The sequence below is a fragment of the Erinaceus europaeus genome, chromosome 7, assembly GCF_950295315.1.
Source record: "Erinaceus europaeus chromosome 7, mEriEur2.1, whole genome shotgun sequence".
Classification (NCBI taxonomy): domain Eukaryota; kingdom Metazoa; phylum Chordata; class Mammalia; order Eulipotyphla; family Erinaceidae; genus Erinaceus; species Erinaceus europaeus.
Genome location: NC_080168.1, coordinates 116597550 through 116615476, shown reverse-complemented (window position 1 = coordinate 116615476; position 17927 = coordinate 116597550).

The window sequence follows — 17927 nt, the reverse complement described above, 5'->3', positions numbered from 1 at the left end:
TTTTTGTCTTAGTGACAACTAATTGAATTTCAGCATTTCTACTTGGAAAGTATATGTCCTTGTGGTCTGGGAGGTGGCGCAGTGGATAAAGCATCGGACTCTCAAGCCTGAGGTCCTGAGTTCTATCCCAAGCAGCACATGTACCAGAGTGATGTTTGGTTCTTTCTCTTTCCTCCTATCTTTCTCATTAGTAAATAAATAAAATTTTTAAGAGAGAAGGAAAGTATATGCCCTTTTAATTGGTAATTGAAGAAAATCAATAACTAAATAAGAAAGCATTCAATCTCTTTTAACTGCAGAAAGGGCCCCATTATTATGTAACATGAAATATGCTCTTGCAAACATGGTTTCTGACAAAGAAACTAAGGAAGAGTACTGGTCATCACACATTATTTCTAAGTGCTCTAGAACTAATCTTGAATGGAGGGTCAGGCAGTGGCATACCTGGTTAAGTGCTCACATTAAGGTGCATAAAGACCCAGGTTCAAGCCCCTGGTCCCCACCTGCAGGGGGAAAGCTTCATAGGTGGTGAAGCAGGGCTGCAGGTGTCTCTCTGTCTCTCTCCCTCTCAGTCTCCTCCTCCCCTCTCAATTTCTGTCTGTCTCTATCCAGTAATAAATGCATAAACAAATATATTTTTAAAAGTTCAATAAAGAACTAACCTTGAACCTATAATATGTAATTTTTGTGAAAAAGTCCCTACTACCCAACGCAATTTATAGTGTCAACATGATGTGTATCAAAATTTCAGGGGGCACTTTTCACTTAGAGAAGACCGTCCTTAACTTTGTGTGGAACCATAAAAGACTCGAGTAACTAAAGAAATCTTGAGAATGAAGAGCAAAGCTGGAAGCCCATTCCTTGACTACAAACTCTTATAAAACGGTAGTGATCTGCCCTCAGCAGTTTGTTAACAGCTCTAGCAATGTCTCAGTTTTGGAAAATTATTTGTGTGATAGAGATTCAAAACTTTATAGGCATTTTGAAATAAAAATAGATTGAGTGTTTAAATTAAAAAAATTAAAATGGTAGTAATCAAGAAGTCTAGTACAAGCATAAAAAAAGACAGATTCCTAGAGTGGAGCAGAATAACAGCCCCATAAATGAACCTAGACATTTGATCAGCTAACAATAGGGAAGGGTGGGGAAGGGACCGTCTTCTTAATAATCAAGGGAAGACTGGGCAGCCACCGTAAAAGAAATGAAACAGGCCCACTCTTACATCAATCATACAAATCAATAAATTTTATAAACTACAATGACAACATTAACACAAAATGGGTTGAATATCTGATATAAATCCTGAAGTCATAAAACTTCCTGGAAGAAAATCATAAATAGTAAGCATGACATTGGTCTCAGTGTTAATTTCTCCTCCCTTTTTTTTTTTTTGGGATCTGACAACATAATGGAAGGCAACAAAAGCAAAAATAAACAAGAAGAACTACATAAAATAAAAAGCTTTTGTACAAAAAAAACTTCAGAAACTCTGTACAGCAAAATAAGTTATAAACAAAAGTAAAAGGCAACCTAACCCACTATGAGAGAAAAAAATATAGTTAATTATATTTATTTATTTATTCCCTTTTGTTGTCCTTGTTGTTTTATTGTTGTAGTTATTATTGTTGTCATTGTTGGATAGGACAGAGAGAAATGGAGAGAGGAGGGGAAGACAGAGAGGGGGAGAGAAAGAGAGACACTTGCAGACCTACTTCACTACTTGTGAAGTGACCCCTGCTGGTGGGGATCTGGGGGCTCGAACTGGGATCCTAACGCTGGTCCTTGTGTTTTGCACCACCTGCGCTTAACCCGCTGTGCTACCGCCTGATTCCCAGAGAGAAAATATTTTTTCCCCATGTATCTTATAAAGAGATAGTATCTAAAATATACATACAATCCAATAACAAAAACAAACACTTTTGAATGATTGGATCAACCAGTGGTTACAAAAAGGGAAGGGTAGGAGGTTGGGGATACAGCATAATGGTTACGCAGAATACTTTAATGCCAGAGGCTCTGGGGTTGCAGGTTCAATCTCCAGCACCACTATAAGTCAGAACTGATCAGTTCTCTGGTCTCTCTCTGTACCTTTCTCTCACTAAAAAATAAAATAAAATAAAATAAGTAAATACTTAAATACACAAACACACACACAAAGGGAAAGGGAGTGTGATGAGTAAGTAAGGCCAAAATGAACCATTACATGAATATAATTAGACTTTTAGTGATGAACACATGTTGAGTTGTAATGATAGACGCCTAAAACTTATATAATGTTATAATATTTACTTCAATTGAAAAAAAAAAAGAACAGTTTTGGGAGAGCAAAGTAGCTCACTTGGATAGTTTGATACCTTCTCAGCTGCTCAACTCATATCTGAACCTGGCCTCCACTGAGGATTTGGTGCTGTAGTCTCTCTCCCTCTCTATCTCATTGCTCCTCTAGCTCTATCCTAAAAAGGAAGAAAGGAAGAAACAAAGAGAGAAAGAAAGAAAGGCAGAAAGAAAGAAAGAAAGAAAGAAAGAAAGAAAGAAAGAAAGAAAGAAAAAGGAATAGTCATTTGCTGGAGGAGCAGACACATAGAGATGACCTTAATATGCTACAATCTTCATTAGAACACAACACTAGATAGTGTTAGGGGTGGGAAAAGGTGAGAGAAAACTCAGATTCACAAAGGTTCTTTCTTTCTTTCTTTCTCCTTCCTTCCTTCCTTCCTTCCTTTCTTTCTTTCTTTCTTTCTTTCTTTCTTTCTTTCTTTCTTTCTTTCTTTCTGCCTCCAGGTTTATCACTTGGGCTCAGTGCTGGCACTATGAATCCACTGCTCCTGGTGGCCATTTTTTTTCTATTGGATAGGGGAGAGAGAAATTGAGAGCGGAGGGGGAGATAGAGGGGAAGAGAGAAAGATAGGCACCTGCAGCCCTGCTTTACCACTTGTGAAGCGTCCCCACTGTAGGTGGGGAGCAGGGGATTCATAAAGTTTCTTTTTATGTGAATGAAATCAGAATGTCAGAAAAGTCATGATGCATTTTTACATAGAAAAACATGTCATGACTTTTCCAATGGCCATAATAGAATAACATTCCTGATTCTTTTCTTCATTCACACCGTCTCAGGGGAGGTAGCATTTGGGATGCATTGGATCGACCTTCCCGTGGTGCATCTCATGAGTACCCATTCATTGGGGAAACTGACGATCCTTCCTAGCCGGGCAAACGCTAGAAGAAGGGGAGGTAGCGTGACTTCACGAGCTGTTGATTCAAAGGGAAAACCTAGCATATGTGATCCATTCCTTCCCTCTTGCTTCCACCTTGGAGTGAGGGCCTTTTCCAGTGCAGGCTCTAATCTCTTTGGGGAGACTGTGGTTGTCCCACGCTGCCACTGTAATTCTATGTTAAGAAATCAATTTGCTCCCTCCCTCCTTCTCTCTGTGTCTCTCTATCTCCCTCTTCCTCTCTCCCTCAGCCTAACATGTAAATGTTCTCAATTTTCCTGAATAAAATTTAAAATTCCAAAAGAAAAAAAGAGGAAGAAACCAATTTACTGAAATTTCTGTTTTGTTGTTTGTAAGTTAACCTTTTAGGGTAGAGGTAGATAGCATAATGGTTATGCAAAGAGACTTTCATGCCTGAGGCTTCAAAGTCGCAGGTTCGAGCCCTCGTATCACCACTAGCCAGAGCTGATAAGTACTCTGGTTAAAAAAAAAAAGGCGTAAGTTAACATTTTAGCTTCTATCCAGACTTCCCTGGACAGATGACCTCATCAATGTGTCCTGGAGCTCCGCTTCCTCAGAGCCCCACCCTACTAGAGAAAGAGAGAGGCAGACTGGGAGTATGGACCGACCAGTCAACGCCCATTTTCAGCGGGGAAGCAATTACAGAAGCCAGACCTTCCACCCTCTGCAACCCACAACGACCCTGGATCCATACTCCCAGTGAGATAGAGAATGGGAAGGCTATCAGGGGAGGGGGTGGGATGTGGAGATCGGGTTATGGGAATTGTGCGGAATTGAACCCCTCTTATTCTATGGTTTTGTTAATGTCTCTTTTCTTAAAAAAAAAGGTGTAAGTTAACATTTTAGCTTCTATCTACAGATTATTATTATTATTACTACCTCCAGGGTTATTGCTGAGGCCCGGTGCCTGCATCACAAATCCACTGCTCCTGGAGGCTATTTCCCCCCTTTTAGTTACCCTTGTTGTTTTATCGTTGTTGTGGTTATTATTATTATTGTTGTTATTGATGACATCGTTGTTGGATAGGACAGAGAAAAATGGAGAGAGGAGGGGAAGACAGAGAGGGGGAGAGAAAGACAGACACCTGCAGCTCTGCTTCACCGCTTGTGAAGTGACTCCCCTGCAGGTGGGGAGCCGGGGGCTTGAACCTGGATCCTTATGCGGGTCCTTGTGCTTTGTGACATGTGCGCTTAACCCGCTGCCTTACCACCCGACTCCCATATCTTTTTTTTTGCCTCCAGGGTTATACGAATCCACTGTTCCTGTGGTTATTTTTTTTTGGATAGGACAGAGAGAAGTTGGGAGGGGGAGGAGGGAGAGACAGAGAGGGGGACAGAAAGATAGACACCATCGGACCTGCCTCACTGCTTATGAAGCGACTCCCCTGCGGGGGGGGCGGGGGGGGGCTCAAATCGGGATCTTAGAGCTTCGTACTATGTGCACTTAGCCCGGTATGCTACCACCTGCCCCCCATGTATTTTCTTTTTTAAGTGCTGTGCTGATGACTTAAGACAGTCCATGGCCTCAGAAGAACAGTGAACGAACTCTGCCACTGTCGGCCAGACTGGTAGGAGACAAAGCTCATTTGTCAGGGAAGGATGTGATTCTTGTTAAATTTACTGAAGAGAAACGGCATGCTTGAATATGTTTAACAGTTAGCCACAGTGACTCACTTGCTTTCTCAGCATATGTTACGAGCTGGGTGGTGGTGCAGATGTTTGAGTGCATCTCAAACATTATGCACGAGGATCCGGGTTCAAGTCCCTAGTCCCCACCTATAGGGAGGAAGCTTCTAGAGTAGTGAAGCCGTGCTGCAGATGTCTCTCTCCCCTTCTCCTCTCAATTTCTCTCTGTCTTATGAAATAACAGTAACAATAACATGGAAAAAAAAAGAACTATGTGTTAGGAATGGCGTTTGCTTAAGTTGTCTAGAATGGGTCATTTAAGGTGTAAAAACTTTAGGAGTGGCTCACTTATGAGTTGTAAATGAATTCTCGAGGCATACTTAGGCTACGCAGGTTCTTTCAAAGAGTTTTAGTCTGTGGAGTTTGGCTGTCACGTTGAAGGCCAGCTTTAACATGATCTACTGCTAGTAATGTCAAACTCACACAGCTTGTAGCGACACTTCTCTCTGCCTCTCTGCCTTTCTCTCAAAGCATTTTTCAGCTCTGGCCCTAGGGGTTTAACCTGGGACCGCTGGTGCCTCAGATACGAAAGTTTTTTGCATAACCACTATACTATTCTCAGGCTCCATTTTTTTTCCATGTATAATTAAATCGATTACTTCTTGAATTAAATCCATGATTTCATGACTTTAAAGCAGAAATGTATCATTTTTCTAGTAGGAAACTTTTATGGTTGATCTATTTAACTAGGGTTTATGTACCTCTAGGAGATCAGTAGTTTGTTTCAGTGGATATATACTCAGGCATCTCTGAAATGTTACGTCAAAAGTTGTTTTGACACAAGTAGAACCTGAACTGGAATTGGCGTATTGCACCAAAGTAAAAGACTCTGGCATGGGGGGTGGGGGGAGAATACAGGTCCAAAAAGGATGATAGACGACCTAGTGGGGGTTGTATTGTTATATGGAAAACTGGAAAATTAGTTATGCATGTACAAACTATTGTATTTACTATTGAATGTGAAACATTAATTCCCCAATAAAGAAATTAAAAAAAAAAGTTGTTTTGAGGGAGCCGGGCGGTGGTGCACCTAGTTAAGCACACACATTACAGTGTGCAAGGATCCAGGTTCATTTCCCTGATGCCCACCTGCAGGGGGAGAGCTTCATAAGTGGTGAAGCAGGACTGCAGGTGTCTATTTCTTTCCCTTTCTACCTCCTCCTCCCCTCTCAATTTCTCTCTGTCTCTATTAAATAAATATGTTGTTTTAAGGGTCAGGAGGTAGCTCACCTGCTAAGTCACACACTTTAGCATGCGTGAGGACACTGACTTGAGGGTTTCTGGATACCACGTGGGAAAATGATGAGCAGCAGTGATGACCAGGAACATTTGGGGGCTGGGCGGTAGCACACTGAGTTAAGCACACATATTATCATTCTTGAGGACCTAGGTTTGAGCCCCCCTGCAGGGGGGGATGCTTCAGAAGCAGTGGAGCAAATCTACAGTTGTCTTTCTTTCTCCCTCTCAACTGTCTTCCCTTCTCAATTTCTCTCTGTCTGATCAAGTGTAATAAAAAGGAAAAGAGGGGTCGGGCGGTGGCGCAGTGGGTTAAGCGCACGTGGCGCAAAGCACAAGGACCGGCATAAGGATGCCGATTTGAGCCCCCGGCTCCCCACCTGCAGGAGGGTCACTTCACGGGCGGTGAAGCAGGTCTGCAGGTGTCTGTCTTTCTCTCCCCGTCTCTGTCTTCCCCTCCTCTCTCCATTTCTCTCTGTCCTATCCAACAACAACGACATCAACAATGGTAATAATAATAACCACAACGAGGCTACAACAACAAGGGCAACAAAAGGGGGGAAAAAGTGGCCTCCAGGAGCGGTGGATTCATGGTGCAGGCACTGAGCCCAGCAATAGCCCTGGAGGGGAAAAAAGAAAAAAGAAAGGAAAAGAAAGAAAGAAAGGGAGAAAGGGAGAAAGGGAGATGGTTGCTAGGAGTAGTGGGTTTGTATTGCTGGCACCAGGACTCACTGACAACCCTGGTGGCAATAATAATAATAAAAAACTAAAAAATTAAACTAAAAAAAAACAGGATTGTTTCACGAATGGTGGAAGGGTATTGTGGTGCCTGTCTCTCCCCCTCTTCTGTCTGTCCGTGTCAGAAATTCAGCGGGGAAAAAAAGAAGGTGTATTTCCTAACACTGTTAAGTGCTGGCAACATACTCGCAGTATATGAGGTAAAGTTGAGGGTAAGGATAGTTTACACTGTAATATAATACAACATGGTTAAGAGCCCTAAGAGGGCTTCAGTAAGCAGTAGGGTTCTCTAGAGTTATAAGAATAATTGAAATGTGCACAAAACACACAAACTCTAAGGTGCAATAAATACCTCTGTTAATGACAGACCTGTGGACAGAAGGAAAATTCCGCTGTTCTGCTGCTCATCTGAGACGTTCCTGGTCTGGAAAAGTGCTGGTCCAGTGGCTGTGGCGGCCTCAAGTCAGAAAAACAAATAGCCAAAGAGTTTTACTGCGAAGATGTCATTCACCAAGGTCAGTGCTCCCTTGGTCATCTTGTAAGTTGCTGGGGGAAGGAACCAGAGATAAGCTAGACAGCCTGGCCTTCATATCTGCAGAAATATTCTCTAGAATAGAAAGGAATCTTTGTAAGCCTCGGTTCTTGTGCTGTTCCCACCAACAGATGAAGTCTAACTGCAGGATAATGGATGGCTTTTTGAGATGACACTGACAGATTTCATTCCTCTTCTTTCATATAATTAGATGTCTCTTTTTATACCTGCTAGAATTGTATACCTCTTTCTGTGCATAAAGCCAACTGTATAAAACTGAAACTAAAATATGAGAAGAGTATAACCAAGGGGTTGGGCAGTAGCACAGTGGGTTAAGCTCAGATGGCGCAAACCACAAGGACCGGCATAAAGATACCGGTTTGAGACCCCGGCTCCCCACCTGCAGGGGAGTCGCTTCACAGGCAGTGAAGCAGGTCTGCAGGTGTCTATCTTTCTCTCCTCCCCTCTGCCTTTTCCACCTCTCTCCATTTCTCTCTGTCCTACCCAACAACAATGACATCAATAACAATAATAATAACCACAACAACGATAAAACAACCAGGGCAACAAAAGAGAAAAAATGGCCTCCAGGAGTAGTGGATTCATTGTGCAGGCACCGAGCCCCGGCAATAACCCTGGAGGCAAAAAAAATAATAAAAAAGGGTACAACCAGAGAAATTGGATGTTGTTTCCAAGTTCTGAATCCTCAGCTTGTTCTGAATAATCTCACAGATAAATGTCTCTTTGAGGGAGTCGGGCGGTAGCGCAGCAGGTTAAGCGCACGTGGCGCAAAGCGCAAGGACTGGCAAAAGGATCCCGGTTTGAGCCCCCGGCTCCCCACCTGCAGTGGAGTCACTTCACAGGCGGTGAAGCAGGTCTGCAGGTGTCTATCTTTCTCTCCCCCTCTCTGTCTTCCCCTCCTCTCTCCATTTCTCTCTGTCCTATCCAACAACGACGACATCAATAACAACAACAAATTAAAACAAGAGCAACAAAAGGGAAAATAAATAAATAAATATTAAAATAAAAAAATATATCTTTTTGAATCATTCCATACAGGTCATTGTTTTTCATCTGACAGATTCAGAGAGATTGTTCTTGGAAAAAAGGAATCTTTGAGAATTATCTGAAGAGAGTAAGAATTAAGTCCTGAAAGTCTCCAGATTTGGTGTAAACTTGAAATTATACTAGTTTGGAGAAAGAATTTATGAGGCTGGAAGAAGCTATAAAATGTGATATTTCAGTGGTCCTGGAGGTGGCACAGTGGATAAAGCATCAGACTCTCAAGCATGAGGTCCTGAATTCAGTCCCCGGCAGCACATGTACCAGAGTGATGTCTGGCTCTTTCAGAGTCTCTCCTCCTATGTTTCTCATTAATAAATAAAATCTTTAAAAACAAAAAACAAAAAAATGTGTTATTTCAGTAAACTGAATTCTCTTTGGTCAAATAGATTTCTTTCTTTTTATTGTTGTTGTAGTTATTACTGTTGTTGTTACTGATGTCGTCATTGTTGGATAGGACAGAGAGAAATGGAGAGAGGAGGGGAAGACAGAGAGGGGGAGAGAAAGACACCAGGAGACCTGCTTCACCACCTGTGAAGCGACTCCCTTGCAGGTGGGGAGCCGGGGGCTCGAACCGGGGTCTTTATGCTGGTCCTTGCACTTAGCACCATGTGTGCTTAACCTGCTGCGCTACCGCCCAACTCCCTCAAATAGATTTCTTACATAAGAAATAAGAATACATAAGAAGCAGCATCTTATTATATTACAGGGTATGTGATGGTGATGTAAAGGGTAAACTCACAATGGACTTCAGGCTCTTATCTTTCCTTATTATGGAAGGTAGAAATCCTTGCCACTGAATTTTATAATGAATAGTCAGACGAGACAGATGGTTATAGAAATATTAGTCAACCCATATCTGTGACCTTGGGAAAACTACTGAAGTTTCCAATAGAAGGATTGGGAAGACAGGACTCTGGTGGTGGGAATGGTTTGGAATTATACCCCTGTTATCTTATAATTCTGTAAATCAATATTAAGGCACTAAAAGAATTAAAATAAGCATAAGGATCCCGGTTCAGGTCCTTGGCTCCCCACCTGCAGGAGAGTCGCTTCACAGGCAGTGAAGCAGGTCTGTAGGTGCCTATCTTTCTCTCCTCCTTTCTGTCTTCCCCTCCTCTCTCCATTTCTCTCTGTCCTATCTAACAACAACAACATCAATAACAACAACAATAATAATAACTATAGCAACAATAAAAAATAACAAGGGCAACAAAAAGGAAAATAAAGAAAAAAAAGAATAGCAAAAAAAAGGAATTGACAGACTGGAGATGCCTAATTCCACATGGGCAAATATTTAATAATCTTGAAATGAAATATGTAAATAAAAACCCTTAGATTTATTGAGACTTACTAAGTGAAGTTTTCCCTTGTTTCACAAGGGTGAGAACTAACAGCCAGTTCTTTGGGTATATAAACTCTTCCTACCTTTTTCCACCTCTGAAAAGTCTCCTAATCAAATAAGATTAGATTACTGGCAGATTGCAGGAAGAAGACAAAAACACCCACTCTTCTGATTCCAGCTCACAGAAAATAATCATTTATCTCATGTGCTGATTAATTTCTCCTTGTTAACTAATCATAAAAAACATAAACCTTTTTTCACTACATGAAAAAGCTAACAATTTAGAAATCAGATTAAGAATCCAAAGAATGGTCATCAGTTACATAACATTACAGATTTGGTTTTAATTCTTAGATATCAGTGAGACATGAGTTCTGAATTAGCTCTACAAAAACAGGAGGGTAATCAGGATCTAGAGAAGTCCTTGGTAGGGTGACTCAGGCTATTCATAACCAGGAATAATGTACATATTGCAAGGTAGTTGGGAAGATTTCCATCTATGCAGAGAGAGAAGTAATTATAACTCTTATATCCTAAGTGTCAGAAAGAGACAGACCTATGATGATAGCTTTACCAGAGTGCTAAGAGAAATCAGAAAGACACTATTAGACCAGGGCCCTTCTGCCCAGGCTTCTCTCTGGCACAGCGGCCTCTTTGTGTTTCATTAGACAGAAACACACACCACACACTCATTAAATTCTTAAAAAGTCAGGAAGAAAATTAATGAATTTCCCTTCTGATTTTACATATCATACAGATATGGCACTTTTAAGCATTTGAGAACTTTGGAATCCCATGATTTTCACTAACGTATCTACATGAATATTGAAGAATTTAGAAAGAAAATCATGAAATAGTAACATTTTAGCATATATTACCTAATGAAGTTGTAGAAACAAAAGTAGCAGGTGAGTGCCTGTTTGGATAGATACTTGGTGGACAGAAGTAAAGCCTTAATATGAATCCCTGGAGGCCTCAGCTGGCTACTCTGTTAGAACTGAGCAACTGGGGGCTGGGTGGTGGCTCACCTGGCTGAGCACACGTATTACAGTGCACAAGGACCCGGATTCAAGCCCCCGGTCCCCACCTGCAGGGGGAAAGGTTTGCTAGTGGTTAAGCAGTGATGCAGGTATCTCTCTGTCTCTCTCCCTCTCTCCCTCTCTCCCTCTCTCCCTCTTTATCATCTCCTTCCTTCCTTGATTTCTGGCTGTCTCTATCCAATAAATAAAGATAATAATCATAAAAAAGAACTGAGCAACTTATCCTAATATCTAGCACAAACACTTCAGACATGTTTCTACAGGCCTACTTGTTCCCCTTTCTTTTCTATTTTATGTTTATTGCTTTTTCCCTTAAGAAGATAAGACAGTGAGTGGCTTCTTTGCTCTCCACAGAGCCTTGCAATAACTGGCCCACAAATCACAGAGTTTTGTCTGGGTTGAACTGGAGCAGTGCTGGAGTTTCTGCTTTTACTTTGCATCAGTCTCCTCTTTACCAGTAGAGTCTCTTCCATTTCTCCACATCTGTCTGCTGTCAAGTCGAATCATTGCCAAGTATTATAAAATGCCAAGACTGGGCATGCTCGATTCTTGTGATACCAAAAGGTCATTGCAGTCCACACATGACCCTGCAAGACTCTTCTGGCTCACTTGTATAGATTGGAGACACCATAAATAATTCAACTACTGAAAATAATCTCATTTCACAGCTGAGATTATTATTAGCTGCCAGAGTTATTACTGGAGCTCAGATGCCTGGAGCATGATGACTCCATCACTTCTGGTAGATTTTTTTTTCCTGACAGAGGTAGAAACAGAAAGAGAAAGAGAGGGAAAGAGAGAGGAAGAAAGTCAACTGCAGCACTGCTCCATTGCTCATGAAGCTTCCTCCCCCTGCAGGTGGGGATCATAATTGAGGATAATTGAGGCTCTAATTTCATACTGATATTTCCTCTCAGGATCTCGTAAGACTCGGTCTCTTTCCACTGTCTTTACCCTTTGCTAGACTGAATTCTAAAGTAATATACATATCTACGTCTATAACTATATATATATATATCCAGAGCACTGCTCAGCTCTGGCCTCTGGTGATGTGGGGGACTGGACCTGGGAATTTGGAGTCTCAGGCATGAGAGTCTGTTTGCATAACCATTATTCTATCTACCCTCCACCCTGATTTTACTATTTCTTTAGAAGTTATGATGAAACTGGACTAGACTTGATGCTCCCATTCCTTTGCAAAGACACCTACAGCATGATGAGTTAAACACAGATAAAATTTTAAAAAAAAATCAAAGGCTTACATGCAAATCATTCATAAATATCTTCCTCTGGAAATATTCCCTTGTTACTGTATAACATTGTAAACTATTATTAAATTTCTAACATTAATATTGAAAAAGAAAAATCTCTTCATGTGAATACTGAGGTCCAGGGATGGGTGAATAAGAAATTGGGGAGGAAAAGAGAAAATAAAGGGAATAACTGACACCAGTAAACTGGAGGAAACATCCAGGCGTTCCATGGCCTTGATGACCTGAGCTATGTGGTAGTTAAAATGACTGGACATTTTTAGAGTGACTCTAAAAAGCTGAGAAGTAGGTGAAGGAAGAGGGAGAGAGAAGTACACAGAACGGATAGGAGAGAAAAACTGAAACCAGAGAGTCCTGGACCAAGAATAGGTGATCTCATCACTTTATAGGAAAGCAGTCAGGTATAAAGTCAAGCACAGGCATTTTGGAGCTGGGCATATTTGAAATTCAACAGTGGCACTACTGCTTATATAATGCAGAATTGGCTGGCTGCGCCTTGAGTTGTTTTTTTTTTATCCTACAAAATGGGGATTAACTAGGCAGTATGTAATTAGTAGCTGGCACGCGTCAATGAGAAATAAACATGAATCATGACTGATGATTTGGTTCCCTTTACCTCTGGTTTAATTTTACATATGGAAGAGATATTGTAAAAACTTGGCCTGAAACCACTTGGAAGTCAAACCACCCCTGCAGAAACCTGGAAAGAATTTATCTTAATAGTTCCAGTTTTCCTCTCTCAGTAGGTTTTTTTTCTTTTTTCTTTTCTTTTTTTTTTTCTTTTCTTCTTTTTTTCCTGGAGCATTGCAACTTTAGCTTCTGGTGGTGCAGGGGCAGGTGGGAGGGTCTGTGTCTCTGTGTGTGTGTGGAGTGGGGATGGATTGAACACTGACTTCAGAGCCTCTGGCATGAAAGTCTTTAGCATAAACATTATGTCATCTCCCCCACTAAGTAGGGTCTTTAGATCTAACTCAGCCCACTTCCCTGATATTTTAAATCCTTTATCCTCCCCTGATAGCTTTCCTATTCTTTAGTGAATAAAGTAATATATACTAGGATACATTTTCTGTTACGCCTTTTAAAAATAACTTAATATTTTTCTTTATTGGGGGATTAATGGTTTACAGTCAACAGTAAAGTACATGCACAAAATTTCTCAGTTTTCCACCTTTTCCAGCCCCCACTAGGTCCTCCTCTGCCATCATGATCCAGGACCTGAACCCTCCCCTCGCCTACCGCAGAGTCTTTTCCTTTGGTGCGATACACCAACTCCAGTCCAAGTTCTGCTTTGTGTTTTCACTTCCGTTCTTATTTTTCAACTTCTTTGCAGAACTTTTTTAAATGATGTAAGGAACAAAGGGAAAACAGACGCGTGACACCGTGGTTACTTTGTGCAGCATCCGATGTGATCTGAACACAAGGAAACAATGGTGCCAGGGAGCTTTTGGTGGAGGAGTGAGCAGGGACACTGACCTTGGGCGCTGGCTCGGCCGCACTCCTTTGAGGACATTGGTTGTGCTGATCTTGGGCTTGGAGGAGGGGTCCACAGGCAGAAGTGAAGGTGCAGTGAGTGCCAGCCAACTGCTCATTTATAAGGCTGGGAGTATGGGCTCCCTCTGCCTCTGCCTCTGCCTCTGCCTTCCTCCTCCTCCTCCTTCACCTCTTACACACACACACACACACACACACACACACACACACACACACACACACACACACTTTGGAGCCAACTGTAATAAGACCAAGTGTCTCATCTAGAAGCATGACCGTTCACTGTAACTGGTTCCCTGGGGATTGTCTCAGACCAGTTCATTCCAAGGCTCCTTATGAAGTCATATACATGGCAAGGGGCCCTGCAAGGCCTAGAATCCTTTTACAAGGATTTCTTTTGTTCTCTTGGCCAGATGAATTGATAGATAAGGAGGCCTTGCAAGCACAGCTATTCCTTCAGCTTTAAACACAGGAGTCTTTTAATTCTTATTTATTTATTTTCCCACTAGTTATTGCTGGGGCTTAGCACCTGAACAAGTCTACCCCTCCTGGTGGCTATTTTCCTCCCTCCCTGACCCTCCTCCTCCTCCCCCCCTTTTTTAATAACAGAGGGTGAGAGATTGGGAGAAACAGTGAGAGAGAAGGAGAGACACCTGCATCACTACTTCACTGTTTCTGAAGCTTCCCCCTCGCCTGCAGGTGGGAGCTTGAACCCAGGTCTTTGCACATGGTGATGCACGTGCTCAACCTGGTGAGCCACCACCAGGTCCCTCCACTTTGATTTTGACTCAATTTCTCTTGGGTTTCATGATGTACCGGGTACTAGACTCTTAAATCAGCCTTCATGTCATCATGCCACTCACCACAGCAGTACATATCAGCCAAACTCCCATTCAGTGTAGCCACATACAGTAATAAAGAGAGAGGAAAGCTCTCTCTGATGGTGTAGACACATTTGAGAATTTGTTCCTCTTTTATCTACACTGTCTCTTTATCAAAGTCATGTAGAAGAGGTGGAATGATCCTTTTATTCTCAGCATAACTCAAGAAACATCAGCAATTCTCTCTATTCTTCTGAATCTCCTGTAGCACTTTTAATTCTAAAGAGATAGGACACAAAGTAGAATCTTATATACTCAACTGTTTATTTGCATGTCTTAAAGTTACCTAGTAAAAACAGAGAGAACCTCAGCACCACTCTGAAACTACAATGCAGGGGGTTGAAATTTAGACCACGTGCTTGATACCAGCGACCCAGCTATGCCTGGGTTGTGAATTTACTTATTCACCACAACACATTTAGACTGTTCAAAAGTCTCCTTCTTCCTGTAGGATTTTATCCTGAAGCCTCTAGATTTCCAGGCAAAATCTCTGCCACTGAGATATCGCCCTGGTCTTACTAATTTGTGCTCCCACTCTTTCCTTAACATTCTCAGAAGATGAGAAAAAGCTGCTTCCCTTAACTGACGTTGGCCGAAGACTGAAAGTGGGGTCTGCATGCCTGTCATGACAATGTGGCAGTAACTCTGCTCTCAAGGCACATTTTTTTAAATAAATTTTTGAATTCATTTTCTTTTCTTTTTTTAAAAATAAATTTCTTTATTGGGGGACTAATGTTTTACAGTCGATAGTAAATACACTAGTTTATGCATGCATAACATCTCTCAGTTTTCCATACAATACAACCCCCACTAGGTCCTCTTCATTCCTTTTTTTTTTTTTTTTTCCTCCAGGGTTATTGCCAGGGCTCGTGCCTGTACCAGGAATCCACTGCTCCTGGAGACCATTTTCCCCCCTTTTGTTGCCCTTGTTGTTTTTATCATTGCTGTGGTTATTATTGTTGTTGTTGTTGTCATCGTTGGGTAGGACAGAGAGAAATCGGGAGAGAAGGGGAGACACCTGTAGACCTGCTTCACTGCCTGTAAAGCGACTCCCCTGTAGGTGGGGAACCGGGGGCTCAAACCGTGACCCCTGGGTTGGGCGCAGGTGGCGCAAAGCACAAGGACCGGCTGAAGGATCCCGGTTCGAGCCCCCAGCTCCCCACCTGCAGGGGAGTCGCTTCACAGGTGGTGAAGCAGGTGTGCAGGTGTCTATCTTTCTCTCCTCCTCTTTGTCTTCCCCTCCTCTCTCCATTTCTCTCTGTCCTATCCAACAACAACGAAATCAATCATAACTACAACAATTAAAAAAAAAACAAACGAGGGCAACAAAAGGGAATAAAAAAAAAAAAAAAAAAAAAAAACATGATCCCTATGCCAGTCCTTGCCCTTCGTGCACTTAACCCGTGTGCTACCTACCGCCTGACTCCCGGTCCTCTTCACTCTTTTTGGTGTAATACAAAGACAACATTTAACACATCAAATCTACACTGATGATGAACACTGAACAACCTGCTTTTGCATTTCACACAGCATAAGTGTTGTTGGAATATAGTTCCAATTAGACTTAATTGTGCCTGGAATTTCATGGTCAAGTTGTCCTTCAAATTTAGTGTCAAATCAACAGACTCCAGTACTAGAAAACTGCAGCACCACATATTGGGATTCTTACAGTGGATTTGGTCTTTATTGTCCACAGTAGATAGCTTTACAGAACAACAAAGCAAGAGATCTTTCTCATCACAGAAACCAAGGACACATTCTGTATACAGCCTCAATTAGGCAGATTGAACACTGGGTTCATTGTTTAAAAATTACCTGGTTAGGGAATCCAGCGGGAGCGCAGCAGGTTAAGTGCACATAGCGTAAAGTGCAGGGAGCAGTTAGGATCCTGGTTCAAGCCCCTGGCTCCCCACCTGCAGGGGGGTAGCTTTACAGGTGGTGAAGCAGGTCTGCAGGTGTCTCTCTTCCTCTCTATCTCCCCCTTCTCTCTCAATTTCTCTGTCTCTATCCAATAACAAATAAATAATAAAATAAAAATAAAATAAACAGAATAAACAAAGAAGTTAAAAAAACTACCTGGTTAAAGATGTCTTTATCTTCTATGCTCGAAATAGAGAAGTGTCTAAAAAATTGTATATACTTGAGATGGGATAATTTTCAGACACTACAATAGAATTAACAAGTTATTAAGTACCATATTATAACTGATTGCTGAGTCTTAAAAATATGGACAACAAAAAAAAAAAAAAGAAAAATATGGACAAGATTACTATGACATTGCTTAAAAATTTTTATCGTATCATTTATATGTTGTCTAAAACATTTACATTGCCAAAAATTTCCTACTGTTAGTTTTCAAGTTCTTCAGCCTTTTTCTCATTATTATTATTATTTTGGGATTTTGATGACATTGGTAAATTAAATGAGAAAAACAGGTTGAAACTATAGATGTATCCCCCCTCTAAACACACACACACAACTGTTCCAAGTGATGATATTCATAACAAATTTCCTTCAAAATATTGGGTAGTTCTGACCCTGAGAGGAATGTGAGATTGGTGGGAAGCTGGGATGAATGTCTGCTGGGTAGATGAGGTTTGGTCTGAAGTGAAGAGGAAAAAGGGAGTCCACAGTAGCGACAGATGGAAGGATATCAGTGGGTCGGAAAAAAGTCCCGTCATTTGAGAAAACTGAAGGCATAAGGGTAGACTCAGCTACTGACAAACAGAAGTTTCAGGGAAGATTTTTATCACAACTACGTAGCATGAGAGGGCCAGTAGAAATCCTGTTCACCACTACCAGGTCACCCCATCATCCGGGGGCTCAAGTCAGGGAATCCTGGGATTCCCACATGGATATGATGGGCCTAGACCTCTAACAGATCCTTCTCTCCACCATCACTGGAACAACATCATAAACCCTTTTGTGGCCTTCTATAGGACTGTGCCCTCAATGTAGAACAACAGTGGTAGAAATTGCCCCACTTTCCAAAGGGAGGCTGGGTCAACATAGTCTGCCACTTGAGGAAGACAGGACCTGAAATGAGTGCAGTCTACAATGTTCCTAGCAGTGACCATGGACTGTGAGCTCAGACTGACAGGGATGCAGAGATGACACAGGATAGACATGGGCCCTGGGTCAGATTGATGAGGTTTACAGTTAATGGTGTTTATAGGAGCTACTCTGTCCAGATCCAGCTTTCTAATCCTATTTCCGGCTCTGACACCATCTCTCCAGACGTATCTTTAGCCCACCTGCTTGTCAGCTGTCGGGCTCAGGCAAAAGTCAAATCATGGGCTCCTTGGAATATACCTGAAATAGACTTCCTAGCTTTTTGAAAAACGGAGACCCCAAATCTCATCTGCTATATTCTTATTTTTAGATTCTTGATTATAAAACAATTTTTTCCTGT